Source organism: Bombus huntii, unplaced genomic scaffold (genome assembly GCF_024542735.1).
Source record: "Bombus huntii isolate Logan2020A unplaced genomic scaffold, iyBomHunt1.1 ctg00000057.1, whole genome shotgun sequence".
NCBI lineage: Eukaryota > Metazoa > Arthropoda > Insecta > Hymenoptera > Apidae > Bombus > Bombus huntii.
In genome coordinates, this window is record NW_026099318.1 from 337,278 (window position 1) to 350,179 (window position 12,902).

At 37.1% G+C, this 12,902-nt stretch overlaps 1 protein-coding gene across 2 annotated transcripts in view; it reads left to right on the forward strand.

Annotated features, from left to right (window-relative positions):
- The window catches only part of LOC126875728 (uncharacterized), a 303,269-nt gene that overhangs the window by 246,159 nt on the left and 44,208 nt on the right, over positions 1 to 12,902 (forward strand). For both annotated transcript variants that reach the window (XM_050638608.1, XM_050638609.1), the window contains exon 2: positions 9,445 to 9,560. The gene's annotated coding sequence lies outside the window, so the exon portion shown is untranslated. The remainder of the gene's footprint in view (positions 1 to 9,444; positions 9,561 to 12,902) is intronic.

Genomic DNA, 12,902 nt, shown 5'->3' on the forward strand with positions numbered 1-12,902 from the left:
TGCTTCTGAATAATCATGGTTTTCCCATGCTGAAAAATGATCGAGCAATATGAATAATAAAGAACCATTTCTTAGAATTAAATGAGTTTCTATATTTCATTTTCCTAATATAAAATTTTACCAAATACCAAAATTAATACACTTGGACCTAATTAACTAGTATGATATAATAAATACAATGTTATACTAAATAAATATATTAATAATTACAATGCTAAGTGTATTTCGAAATTATTTCTTATTCCCTTTAACAAAATCCTTGCACCTATCATGTTTTTGCAACAGCCTGTATATACAAGGTGTCTCGTCTTGATCGAGCCAGGCAAATATCTCTTAAACCGTATATTATTCGAAAGAAGTGTTTCTTCGAAAAATACATAGCTTCGAGATCTCAAGGTGACCTTCGTTTATTCAAATGGATTTCTACATACATTTTTTTCATACGCTATTCGATGGATTTTTTAATTCCCTACAAACCAGTATTAGAGTACTTCAATGGAAAAATGATTAGTTCAAAAGGTATTCCAGCTTCAACCTTGTAAAACTTATCGCATGAAAGACAAGGAAAGATAACACAGCGCACTTACGTTCATATGTTTCTTGTCCTCCACACGCTCAATTTTAATGAAATTAACAATGAGATATCTTTTAAGCTAAGAATTTTCAGATACAACTACCTTGATACTTTTCCGTAGAGAACTAAAAAGTGCATCGGATGGTGTATGGAAGATAAAACGTATAATTCAATTGGAAGAAACAACGGTTATCTTAGAATCTCGTAAACGCTTCCACTTAGACAAATCCAATTGAACGTCGTAAGATGGGCCAATTAAAACCGTACAATTTTATTGTACGCTCTTTCTCGAATTACGTATAGTTTAGGATATATGTTTGCGTGGAACGATCAAAATGAGACACCATGTACATTAATACATTCCACATTCATTATCGCGAAATTGCGTTTCCCTTTGACTTTTTCGAGTTTCCGGGACGCGACAGCACGTTCCATTCAACCGCAATTCGCGTACTCGCTTACAATTAGTCAGGGTCGCGATACTCGCGAGTTCCACTAGCGCGATTAGTCATAATGGCTATTATTTTATTGTGTAACAGCTTTTTCCCTCGTTGCTTGCCAATCGAATTGCCTGTTACCGAGAGGCACTACTCGACACGCCCGCGTCTCTAAACGTTAAATACCTTGAATATTAATGTCAGCGACGTCTGATATAGTGCATTTTACCGATGATGAAATCCACTCGATCACTAGGGAAAAACACGGCGTAACGAGGGCGTGTGTACACGAAACGTGGATCATTTGCTCCGCACGATCGATCATGCTAATGTAACGAATATAACAAATCGTTACGATAGCTTCTACTCTTAGAAGAAAGAATAGAAATACCAGCAGACACTGGGAAAATGACAAATGTACAATCAGTTCCAAGTAATCCGCATGTCTTGAAAACATTGACATTCTTTGTTTAAATAAAGCATGTAGGAGTCAATCTGACAAGCTGAACTGATCGATTTCGATGTTTGAAAAGTTTTTAATTTTACGTATCAAAATACGTAGATAGGGTTCATTTCGCAGAAACGGAACGATTAATTAACCTCGATAGAATTGGTCAGTTTTATTTCTATATCGTAGTTACTTTTTGTTTTATTACGCAAGAATAAAACAGTTATGTTAATCGTTTTGTTACGAAATACGTTAACTCTACGCTGAAATTTTAGAAGATTTTACTCGAGTATAAATAGCCTTTCTATTACGAAGACTTTTGTATGGGAATGTAGATGCCGAAAAATGTCAGCTCGAAAATACAGAGAAAAGATTTATATATAAAATTCAGCATAAACCGGAAACGCCACTTCAAGACGCGTAAATGTACCAATGTATCTTTCATCAAGATAGAAAAAGGGACGTCGAAATTATTAATAGACTAATAGACTATTAATAATTAATAGACTATTAATAGACTGTTGAATGGTTTAATCGAGACACAATGGAATACACAATAGAATTTTTACAGAAATACATAATAACAGAGTAGTGATACATCAACGGCTGTCATCAATCTCAGGTGTGCGTTATTACGTTGACCCTGGCCACGGATTAGCTAACACCTTGATGGTGACGTTATTAATCGATGGGGTTTTTACTTTCTGAATGATATACAGCATTATGTGACGTTTCCTATTTCAGCAGATTGACTTTAGAAAGAAAGAAACTGTAGAAAGAGAAAGGGAGAAAATGGGGAGTCATAAATTCTCGTATCATTAATAGAAGTCTAAATATCACGTGATAAGTTATATATAGCACGTAATAAAATATTCGGCTTACCTTTTCAATTTAGTTTCCATCAAAGATAGATTACGGATTTTTATGCAAATTCATATCTTTACGAATATAACTGAAGGAATGGGACCTCGATGGATAATCATTTTTTCGATAGATATTATAACGAGTACTATAGTTCGAATTTATTCATATATTTTTGCTTATGTTTCGCGTTTAAGTCTCCCATAAGTGCATAAAAAGTTGCATACTAGTCAAAAATTGAATGGTCACACATTTTGGTCAAACTTGAGTTAAAAGTAAAATATGGTTCTACAATGTTTGTAAATTATTGCAGATATTGCGATCAAAAGGCGATTTAATATTAAACACAAGAAGCACATTAGGTGCTCGAAACATGTGGCACAGCGTAGCTTAAAAACCCCTTTATCTCGACATGCGCTAAATGTGTTTTAGATCTTTACTCTCGGTTTCCATTCGATTAAAAACGTAGAATGAGAAACAAAACTCCAGAGAGTACAAACGTCCCTTCCATAGGATTCCACAAGAATCATCCCCATTCAACATACATAACATCCGTACGTACATCGATAAAAGTCCAGTATTTCTTTCCGATCGGAGAAAGCAAGCCATTCTCATGAGACTTAAAATTCGACATACTAAACTGACACACTCTCATAACTTTATCCTATTTGTAGATGATAATCTTCTTAATCGTAGCAACGTTAATGCATGAAAAGTAAATTAAATTAAGAAATAAATTCGCTCTGCCAAACGAGATGCAGCATGTCTAAATCAGAAGCATTGAAGATCTTCTTTATCTTCTCAAAGATATTAATCTGTATCAGCAATTATGATATCGTAAGCTACCTGCTTAATTCTAACATACGCTGTAGCGTAGTATAGATACCGTTGTTTGAGTTTCTAACTTGCCTTATTGCATTCTACGCTTTGCTCTTTGTTACGTATTTTATTAATCGCGGTAGCTACCTAATCCCGGACCATAAAAATCATGAAAACGATAAAGAAATAAATAAATAAGGAAGAACAGAGCATCGACTATTAGTAAAACCTACTCGACGATAGAAGCGCCTTTTCTTCGTTTCGCGGTGCCGCGAAAACGAAAGAAAAACCGCGGCCAACAGAGCGAAGGTAAAGAATCGGAAGCCGGCGGCAGAATTAAGAGGAACGCCGTTGGCTGTTTACAGTGAATACCGGTCGCGATAAATCCAGCCTCCGGTACACTCGAAATTGCTTTTCGAGGGTCGCCTTGTAGCGGATGCAATTAAACAGGATCACTGTACGCTCGTAATAAAATCTCCAAGTTCCAGTGCGCTTCCGGGATGAAAGAATCGGCTGCCTCCGCGGTGCGACGCTATTCCCGGCCGTGCAAAAAGTTCCCTTGAAAGCGCGCACTCCTCGTAACGAGCTTTTGCTAATTTTTTTAATTAATTCAAGATCGAATAGGTATCGATTAGAATCGCGATCCACATTTACGCGTTTCGATGAAACACGAATTATTAACACGAAAACACTTTCGTATTGGGTTTGAATAACATATAACGAGGTTTGAAACGAGCAGAATGTTTAATTGAAAAATTTAACTTACATTTTTACGAAGCGTCAAGACATTGTGAGATATATTTCGAAGGATTATATTTTGCTCAAATGTTTGCATTGATTTGCACAAATTATGCAGCTATATTGTTACAATATGGAACGTATTATAATGAAACGTATATTGTTACAATAATGTAAGGTAAAACCAATCCATAAATTACAGTAATGAAATTTCATATTGAATATGTACGATATTGTAACTATACAAATTAATGAACAGTTTAACAGTTTAATTAATGAACATGATAAACAATTTAATAAATCACAACTGAAGACCTTAGTAAAATAGACGTGTAAGTGCAGTTATTCAAGAAGATGATAAAAACGCTCATACAATTCCAGTTTTAATAGCATGAAAGTATAACTGCACTTACACATTTCAGAAATATTAATTATCCTAGTACTATTGCTCTTTTAATATAACGTTTTTGAACACGTAACATTAAAATCACGAAATCTATCATGATGGATCTGCCACATTATGTTCAGTTATGTTTCCTGTACTTCTCACGGAAATTACTTAACGAAATAAGGTTCGACTACGTCTAAATTTAATCTTAATTCTTTTATTTTTTTAAATTTGCTAAAAATCTCGTGTTATTTTTAGCTCATTAAAAAGGTTTCGTATTATATTCATATATTTATACAAATTGGTGGGAGGATTTTAATTAACGATAGCCTGCGTCCATCGAGGCAAGTGGAATTAAATTTGATCTTGTAATGAAAGTTTGCCAGTTGCACTCTGTGTTTAAACGGCTCGAAGGTATTTAGTGTTTTTTGTAGAAAATCGAGAGCCGCAATGTTATACAGATTGTGAAGCTGTTCGCAAGAGATACGAAAAGTTATGAAGATGCCTACTCGAAAGTTCCCATTAGCCTACTTAAACCAAGTGCATCGCCCTCAACGACAACGACACTTATACTCACCAGTCTCCACCAAAATATGCAAACTACCCCTATGAGAGGTATTTTTCTTTTCTTTTGATAAAAACAAAACTGTATAATAAGCGATACAGAACTTTGCAAGTATAATCACATAAAATCAAGCGGCGTTAGGTAAAACTTTGGTAAACTTCTTATGAATATCGTAACTTTGATCTTCAAAATATAGTAAATTATACCATCAACCCTTAACGCATACCAAGATAGGACAAGCGATGTCTTCTTATCAAGAAGGCTATTAACATTCTCGAAAAACTGTACGATCTTTTTAATAGTTCCATCGATTAGCATTAATATATATTTTTTTTAGAAGAATATTATACAATATCGCGGAACATTTTACTCGAAGGATTTTATTAAAGTAAAAAGTACGTCAAAATAAAATTACGCTCTGACCAGAAATTATTAACAGTCACTGTGTACGCTATCATTTCGTAAAAGCGCGTTATAATTAAATTTTATTAAAAGGATAATACCGTTAAACAGCTTCGAGGCAAATACTAAAAGTATCGGATAAGCGTTTTTTCATCCAGCAAAAATTCAACAAGAACGTACTGTAAAATGGTAAGAAACTTCTAAAATCCTTTAATACGTCAAGAAGTTGGCGTTCGAGTCTAAAGTGGAGATAAAAAAATGCTTGTTTTCACCGAAAAGGCGAAAGCTCAAGAGATCGTTTTAAGCGTCTTAAGAAAATTATAGCCCGTAAGCATGGAACGTTGAAAAAGTAAATTCGAAGAACAGAATATTATTTGGAGATTGTTTTATTGGGCATGCGCATAAAGGAGCGCAACCACCTCTCTATGAACGCTTTCTACATACGAAACGGTTGTGTGCTGAACAAACATCGGACCAATCTCGGTTCACTTCTTCCCTCGCGGCCTGCTTTCACGAATCTCCATCCCTGAAACCATCCTTTCATCCCTCGTGGTCGTGGGTTTTTCGACGCTTCTCTCGTGCGATTGAAAGTAAAGGGAGAGAAAAGAATTAGAGCGATGTTCATCGATTAGGGACGAAGGGTGAGAAAGCATACAACAGTGAAATAGCAAACAGAGAACTTTTTAGGCCTTTAGGCTTTTAATCATTTTTGATAACGTTAGAATTCCAAGGAGAAGTGTAACTGGAAGTCCGCTTTACTGCGGAAGGCAGAATTATGAAATGTAAATAAATAAATAAAGTAACTTTAGAATCTTCAATTTTTAATGATTTAAAAATCTCTGATTTTTAATAATTTTAGGATCTTTAAGAGAAGATTAATCTTAATAATTTTGGAATCTCTGGACAATTTTCATAATTTCATTGATCGATTAAAATGATTTTTGATTCCAAAAATTAAAGTTTCGCGTGAAATTTATTTTTATCAATATCCATAGTTTTTAACAACAAAACACGAGATTCAGTATAAAATAATTTTTGTACCATCGCGCCGGTGTGAAATTTTAAGCATGGACACTGTGTACCTGGAAAATAAGTCGAATACAGAACGTAAAAACGCGTAAAATAGGTTTGAAGTAGAGAAAATGAGGTTTGTAGAATTGTAAAGTGCTGTACCGAGCAGGATTTTTTATTCAAACGAAGTACTTTGTGGTCGAAAGTTTTACGGATTCTAAAGCGATGAGAGCAACAGGTCCCCTACTAAATGTTTCATATTTTTAACTAATTGTTAAGAATTTCAAACGGATGAGATAACCTCGTTAAAGACCGTAGAGAATTTTAAAGTTTGTCGTTTTGTATATAAAATCTGATTATAGACGGTCTCTACTGATACCATCTTTCGGTTTAAATCTTCTTCTTTGCAAATCAATTAAAAATTCTTTCAAATAAAAACTATTTATACTTATGTAAATTATTATGAATTTATAAATATATTTAAATTTGTTGTGGTCAGACACGAAGGCCTAATGTAAAATAAACTGCCTTGCATAACTTACGTGTAATAACAGCTGGACAAATCTTTAATTCTGTGGTTGACGAGGAAAAAAACAAAAAATGTTTATCACGGAAAACGTATAAATATAAACTCGTTGATTCGATAAACGCAACAACGATGAGCCTTTGCGTCATTCTTATGCCAATACTATTGACCGAACTGAAAGAAGCTTTCAACACGTTGAATGCTAGCTTTACAGGGATTACCCGTGGCGCCATAATGAATTTTTTATTATGCGATAAATGTAACGGTGAAATATTATAGGTCTATACTTCATGTATAAATAAATTTATTTTTATATGTTTTATACTGTATTAATTTCGTCACGCCGTTGTAGTAACGATGGTGATAATGAACAATCGACATTTGTTCAAATTTTTTGATTTTATTTTTACCAATCTTGGCACACCGGTTACCGGTGACCTCCATGGCGGCACCGACAAGTTGAGTGTCGGTGACCGATAACCCCCGTGGCATGTGACATGCTAAAATGAACGCGGTTCCGATCAGTCCTTGAAAAACTGCGTGATTCTCGTTTACAATAACATCATGACAGAAAAGTAATTTCAGATATAAAATATCTCAAGTTTTACAGTTTAGGTGTTAGATGCTGTGAAAAATTGAAATAGAATAAAATTGTCTAAAATATAATAACATAAGTCCAAACGAAACGTTTATGAGTCATTCGCGATTCGATGACGTTAACTAAGCATTACATGCTACTTCCAATGAAATTAAGACAAAGTACTGTATAATTAATTTTATCGTAAATTATGCATCCCATGAAACAATGGAACGAATTGTGAAACGCGAAAACTGGAAAATTTCAATCTTCTCCTTCCATCGTTTTTGAAAGCAGGAAAATCGTAATTCAGAATGGAAACATTGTAAACACGATATTGTGTTCATAGAATTATCAATTCGAGTAGGTACATGATTTATTGTAACGTAAAACCGGACACTAACGATGATCGAGCATAATTCCCTTTCGCATAATTACTCGAGTTCTCTAATAAACGTTCACTAAATCAACCAAGGTTGCTCGTTCGATTGAAACGAAAAACCATTCGAATAAATAGTCTGAACGTTTAAAAAGCGGATCGAGAGGCAAGTTATATCAAGGTTTCCACGAAAAGAACCTACAAACGTCGCTAATAATCGCTGAGAACGAATCACCAACCAAAGCTAACGCGTTTGCAGATCGTGTTACGATAATGACGCGCTACGTCAAACCATTTCGATCTTAGATTTAAGCGAAGTTTTTTCTTCCTCATCTTATATTCATCTATCGGTATATTGATTCTGGATAATGGAAAAAGTCACGGAACTGCGACCAATAGAAACTTGTTAACACGTTGCGAGAATTCTTTTTGTTCTTTCGTCCTATTAGAAGTGGATCAGCGAGTATTGATCGATGAAATAAAGTAATAGATGCAGATGGAGTTTCACTGAAAGATCGTATAACACTGTCGTCTAGTTGATACTTCCATGGACCCAGTTTCGATGGATATACTTTGACGTAAAACGCGACTCATTACTTCCATCGAACCACGTTTACCGTATCGTGCAACTATTTCCCTGGAACTGTTCCATTTATCGCCGGTACTCGTTAACGAAACTCTTTCTGTCCTTGGCTAACCCGGTCGTAGAATGCCTCCTGAATGCTCCGTGATATTTTCAGAAATTCTAGGGAATTTGAGGTCACTTGTAATCGTTGTTCGTGACGTTACACGTCTAATACGTGATTCTTGTTTAGACACGGATTGATATAATGCAGCGATTTTCAATTTTTGTTCAACCTACCGCGCGTCTAAACTAATTATCCAGCAAAATTCTGCTAAAATTCTATTGAAATTCTGGTACGTTAAAAAATATATTATATTTGATTTGACATATGCCATATGCTGTATAGCTATCGTTATGTTTATTTTCTTGAACGCGTTCAATTTTTATATATTTTGCTTTAAAAGATAGATTGAGATGTACGAGGTAATGTTTATTCTTTGTAATGTGTTATTTTGTATTGGCACTGTTGGAGGAAAACACTCCACTCTTCCAGGAAAATTCTACGTCTGCTCTACTGTTTAGTTTTCCTGATTTTCGAACCTATTAAGCATTATCTATTACTAAATTAATTTGAAGGGCCTTCCAGACCAATAGCCTTTTCTGGAATATGCCTTGTGTAGATGGTGCAGCGAGATGTAAACAAACTGGATTTTTGGAATTATAAATACCATAGGCCCATGGCTTCGGGGCTCTATTGTAATGTCACGCTGCCAGCGTGCAGATCTGGATTAGCATACACTGAACTTATACCGTTATACTCGAATATATTTCTGTTACACATTAACAGAATACAGATAACCCCAACAGGTACAATTTTTCTCCAACGATGTTATTTAAATGGTTCATGTTGTTGACAATTTTTTAATCCGTGAAATTCCTGTTTTAACCATTTTAAAAAATTCAATTTATTTTACCTAGTTGGTCACCGATAACCACCGTGGCAACTAACGTGTTAACGGCGTGAAAAATTAAATTAAAGCAGAATCGTGAAAACACTGTAGATTCCCACCGATAAAAATTCAAAAATAAATGTACCAAACAAATATCGGTCTTTTAAAATCAACATCTAAAATACATGTACAAATCTCAAAAAGTAGTGTAGTATCGTGGACGAAAGGCCTAAGAAATATCGGGCGAACTATGAACAATGTCGCGAGAGCCGAGGCGCCGTCGGGCCCATCAATGTGTCATCGGTCTTTTCAAGTGCATAGTTTCGTGGAAAAGACCTACGTGACCCTGGCCACGAGCGCCTGCAGAACACGTGTGCGGTGGGCCTAGGAAAAAGGCAACAGAATGCGGCAACGGCCAGAGCGTTAGTCGAGGAGCAGAGTGTTAGTCGAAAAGCAGAGGTTGCGAGTCGAGAAGCAGAGTGCGAGTTGAGCGGAGACAGAGGTTGCGAGTGGCGTTGCCGAGAGAGTGTGGATTGCGCTGTTTTCTGTACGTTTGGCGTGAATAGTTCAGGTTGAACAACAATCGTCTTTTTCTGTCTGATTAACATCTCTATTGTCCACTCTTTGTAAACACATTATATCACGATATTACAGTAGTTTCCACGATTTTCTCCAGGAACTAATAGAAACAGCATCACAACTTCCCTTCCAAAATCCAATCGATTCGAAACTCGTCAACTTTCAAAATCCACCTTAGATTCCCATGGAAAACAAAAGCAAAATAAAAATCATTTGTTTGAAGCAATTCAGCAAGGTTAGCCCGCGAAGGGAAACTCAAGATAAAGTGTTTCTCCCTAGTGGGAAGGTAAATTGTGACGACGGGCCTCCGGCCGCGTTAACGATGACACGTTCACATTTCCGGCACGCAACGTTTGCCTCTCACCTGATTACAACACTTCATCGTTCATCTTTGTTGATGTCTCCAGAAAAAGTTTTAATCGATTAATATTATTGTTATTATTGTTGTTATTATTATTATTGTTGTTATTATTATTGTTGTTGTTATTATTATTGTTGTTGTTATTATTATTATTGTTGTTGTCGTTGTTGTCGTTGTTGTCGTTGTTGTCGTTGTTGTCGTTGTTGTCGTTGTTGTCGTTGTTGTCGTTGTTGCCGTTGTTGCCGTTGTTGCCGTTGTTGCCGTTATTGCCGTTGTTGCCGTTGTTGCCGTTGTTGCCGTTGTTGCCGTTGTTGTCGTTGTTACTAGTATTGATATAATTTTGTAACGTCTCATGGAGAATCTTTTCGAGTGCCATGAAACATTACAGACGATGCACAGGACCCGAGCCTAAGATTTGTAGCCTTGATGACCGGCCTCATGAATTATTGATGAGACATTTGAATTCATTTGAATGGCACGGCACGAAATCGCGAAGAAATCTCCGAGTATCGACGAGAGGATATCATCGCCTGACCTATCGTCATCCTCGTGCGATTCGTGAACCTGCATCTCATTTTTCTCTGCTTCTTTATGCCAGTTAATGCCACTAAAACTGCCGCGTGATCGATTCTCTGCTAATTTTGGGGAAGAGTTTGCTTTTTCTTTGACTTTGGTCTTCGCTGAACTTGTTAGCGAATCTGTTTCGCTTTTAGTGGGCGTAAGAAATAATTTAAGTATGGAATTATTTGAATAATCCTTCAGTTGGGTATTATTTCAATAATTCTTCAGATAAGATTATTTTAATGATTTTTTCAAGGGTTGGAATAATTTCAATAGTTTCGCAAAAGACATTTTTCTATTTTAGGATCGTTGAACGTTATATAGAATATTTTATACGATCGCTGGCGATTCCTGAACTTGCACGCTATTTCCTTCTTCTTCTTCTTTCTCTCGCGGGTTACATCATTGGAACTTTCGTGAGATCGATTCCTCGCTATATGTTGACTCGTGTGTAACTTTTTCTTTATTCTTTCTAAACTTCGTTATTGAATCTTTTCCTGTCTTAATGAATATAAGAAGGAAGTTAAGTAATGTCAATAGAATTCTTGTATGAGAGATACCAATACATCCTGTTATTAGACTTTCATTATTTAGAAGAATGAAAAAAGAAAAGAATAATGTTAACTCAGAATGAAGATATATCGATGTCTCAAGTCGTGTCATGTGCGATGATTCGAGAAATGAACAAATGTTATATAAATGTAGTATCGTGGACGAAAGGCCTAAGAAATATCGGGCGAACTATGAACAATGTCGCGAGAGCCGAGGCGCCGTCGGGCCCATCAATGTGTCATCGGTCTTTTCAAGTGCATAGTTTCGTGGAAAAGACCTACGTGACCCTGGCCACGAGCGTCTGCAAAACACGTGTGCGTTGGGCCTAGGAAAAAGACAACAGAATGCGGCAACGACGAGAGCGTTAGTCGAAAAGCAGCGTGCGAGTCGAAAAGCAGCGTGCGAGTCGAGAAGCAGAGTGCGAGCTGAGCGGAGAAAGAGGTTGCGAGTGGCGTTGCCGAGAGAGTGTGGATTGCGCTGTTTTCTGTGCGTTTGGCGTGAATAGTTCAGGTTGAACAACAATCGTCTTTTTCTGTCTGATTAACATCTCTATTGTCCACTCTTTGTAAACACATTATATCACGATATTACATATTTTTCGGGGCTCGTCCGGGATTGGACAAGACAGAAAACGAAACGGTTTAACAGAGCTATTCGAGCTAGTTGTGAATTTACCGGTACGCGGTGCGGTAAAAGACGATATCGTTGACGGTTTAAGTTTGTGTAGTGTGAAAAATGGCAAACGTCGGGGACGAGCGATTGTCGGGTGAAGAGGGTTCGACGCTGGAGGAGCTGAGGAGTAAGCTCGCGCGAATGAACCTCCCTATATCGGGTGCGAGGTCAGTGCTGATTGCAAGGCTGAATCGGGCGTGTAGGGCTGGACAATCGTGTCCTAAGGGATCGACGGGCGGTGAAGAGCTAACCGGTCAACGAGATCTAGGAAACGTACAGAGAGCTGAGCGTGATTGTAACGAAGATGAAGATGTTGAGAAAATGAATACGAAGGAGTTGAAGGAGCGCCTCGCTAGTTTGGGTTTAAAAACGACGGGAAGAAAAGTAGAATTACGCGCACGGCTACAAGCGGCCATGGATGGTAACGACATATCGTCGGAAGAAGAAAGCGACGACGAAAGTGAGGATGAAGATGACAAGAAAAACGCAAGAGGATACAAGAGAGATACGCGAAGGGTGTATCAGGACCGTGACGAATGTTGTCGAAGGGCATGCGTTGGTTCGACACTGAGTTTTAGAGACGTCGAAGATGCATTAGAGTCGTTTAGTGGCGACAAAGGTGAAAATGTCGAACGATGGTTCGAGTCGTTCGAGGAAGTCGCTGATACGTGCATGTGGTCGGATGGGCAGAAGGCAGTCTACGCCAGGAAGCTGCTGAAGGGATCAGCGAAAATATTCGCGAGCTTCGAGTGTCATGCCAGGACTTGGCATGAGTTGAAGAGGGGGCTAGTGAAAGAATTTTCGAGGAAAGTCAACAGTAGGCAAGTACATCAGAAACTTGAAGAAACAAAAAAGGAGAGTGATGAAGCATGTTTGGCCTACATGTACCGCATGCTCGAAATAGCCAGCCATGTGGACATGGAGGAGGAAGCAAAGG